Source organism: Borostomias antarcticus (assembly GCF_949987555.1).
Source record: "Borostomias antarcticus genome assembly, contig: scaffold_896, whole genome shotgun sequence".
NCBI classification, from domain to species: Eukaryota; Metazoa; Chordata; class Actinopteri; order Stomiiformes; family Stomiidae; genus Borostomias; species Borostomias antarcticus.
The window spans coordinates 1-2,500 of NW_028176202.1; the positions used below are offsets into that span (position 1 = coordinate 1).

Below are 2,500 nucleotides of genomic sequence, written 5' to 3' on the forward strand. Positions count from 1 at the left end.
CCCCATATACATACAAATACAGTACAAATGTCATTAAAGCCTCCAAAAAAATAAAGAATATTCGGTAGGTAGCATGCAATACCTCTGGGTATCAATACCCCCCGCGTGCCCCCTGCCTCCACCCCCCCGCGTGCCCGTATGCATGGTGCGCACGGGCTCTGATGAACACACGCGTGTCGCATCCATTGTGTTCATTTATTACGTGCGTGCGCGTCGAAGAAATGCATGTTGCACAATATTAAAAAATGATCAATGATCATAATACGCCTGTGCTTACCTGCAAGATGTGGCCTAGGTGGGCTCCGTGCGCATCGATGACCGAGGGGGGGGTTTAGATGACCTGCCCGGCTCTGGTCTGGTCTGGTCAGCAGACCTGCGGGTGCTGAAGAGACGGCCGCGGGGGACCGGTGGTCAGTGTCGAGGTGTCGGGGTCGATGGATGCCCAGATGGACGCAAACAAGCCGCCGTAAACGGATCGGGTACCGCAGATGCGCATATGTTGCTATGGGCGTTGCTGTATTCGGGTGAAGAGAGATGTGTTTTTCTGCTGCTGATGCAGATCGCAGTGTTGATGATGTGGCAGACAGTGCGCATGCGATGGTTGGATAAAAGGTGACGGTCGCAGTCTCCAGATGAAGATAGATGACGTTTTTTCCACGTGCCGAGGGTCCGGTATCGGAAAGTGTGTCTAAAAATAGGTAAATGAGAAATAATAACGGGGATGCGTTCCTTGCTGTAGCAGGAGAGAGCGCGTCTGCGGATGCGTGCTTTTGACGTAGCGTGTCACCACCACGCCGCTCTGCTGATGCTGCAGTTGCTAGGGCGCACGGAGCAGATGGGAGGACGAGAGAGGTGGAGAAATGTCTCCCCCTGGTGGTGATGTCGTTCACTACAGAAACATACATACCTTTATTTTATAGCCATATTTTATAGCCATATATCTTAACTCGAGTGTGCAAAGTTGTGAGCTGGAATCTTCCTCTTGGAATCTTGAGTCTAGAAGTTATCAGTAGAAATAAATAATGCGAAGGGTATTCATAACTGCTCTGCCTGGTCTTTGCCATGAAATGATGATAGATATAGCTTTTTTGCTGGCCCCAGGCAAAGCACAAATACTTAACAGGATGTGTTCACACTAACCAGAGGGGTCAGATGTCACACTAACCAGAGGGGTCAGGTCTTTAGGTGTAACTAACTGACTCAAAGAAGACTTGCAACAAGATATCACTGTGCTTTCATACATTTATTCAGATTTTTTTTTTCCCATTTTGAGTCAAAAGTGTTTATGAGGATATTACAGAAACTTTACATAGCAGAGGCATAGCAATTGAATCAAAAATCCATGTCCATTGAATGCGAGAGATTTTTTTCCCCGCCTGAAATTTGTTTTAACTGTACAATGTCCCTGTCAAATAAAGTAATAAATGCAATGAAAACAAATTCCATAAAAATGATGCAAGTATCAAGGCATTTTTGCAATACACATACTTATATTTTCATACAAATTACAAAACATAATAATGGGATAATTTCATATGCTCTGAAGCAGCACTGAGACAAGTAGTCCAACTACACCGAGACAGAGACCTGTTTAGCCACAGGCCTCAACCAGACACTTCAACCTCCTGATTACATATAAAGGGAACAGCACGTGAACGAAGACACACACACACACACACACGCGCGCGCACACACTCACACACACACACACACACACGATTGACAGAGGCAAAAGACTTCCAGCGTGCTTCAGATGGTTTGGTTTTTTAAAAGACAAAGAGTCAGAGATTTCCGAGCTGAGAGAGACCGAGAGAGACCGAGAGAGATCCGTCTTGAGTTGCATTAGTCCGTCCAGAAGCACGGCTCACAGTGAGTCTGTCTCTCTGTGTGTGGGAGGGGGGGGGGGGGGGGGGGGGGTACGTGACCCTTCACCTCCGCTACTCCCCCTGATTAGAACCCAGAGTCACGACCACGCCAGGTATTGTGCAAGCAAAGACATACAGGTGAGCGAGTCCACTAACGTTAGTCTCCTTGATTCGTTAGTGTTCCACTTTTCTTTTCTCAACAGTGTTGAGGGAGAGATGAGGAGAGGAGGAGAGGATAGGAGGAGAGGAGGAACTAGGGAGGGAGGGAGGATTGTCCATTAAAACCCCTCTGTAAGACAGAGGTCTGTGGACCGATTAAAAGATTGTGAACGTTCATAAGTGCAACGAAAAGATTACATATTTTAAAAAAAAAAATCAGATTAACAATATAAAAAGAACGATAGAAGCAATAAAACATTAAAAAGCATCTAAAAAGCTATATCCTATTGCACAGTTCAAATCATGATAGAAAATATGATACATGATAAAAGATACAAATAAGCATTGCATAAAAATAAAAAAAAATATGAAAAGGGTGAAAGTAGTGTATCTCGTCTTTAAGACCGTAGTTTCTTTTATGGAGCGTACTCCTTGGCTTCTTCGCTGTACACAGAAACAAAGAAGAATGCTGCTCA

At 45.1% G+C, this 2,500-nt stretch overlaps 1 pseudogene across 1 annotated transcript in view; it reads right to left on the bottom strand.

Moving 5' to 3' along the window:
* Positions 1–1,268: 1,268 nt before the first annotated feature.
* LOC311328696 (bone morphogenetic protein receptor type-2-like) overlaps positions 1,269–2,500 on the bottom strand; it is a 13,859-nt pseudogene continuing 12,627 nt past the window's right edge. Inside the window, exon 7 of the transcript XR_014631371.1 lies at positions 1,269–2,500. This exon is cut by the window's right edge and continues 979 nt beyond it. The product of XR_014631371.1 is annotated as a bone morphogenetic protein receptor type-2-like (transcript).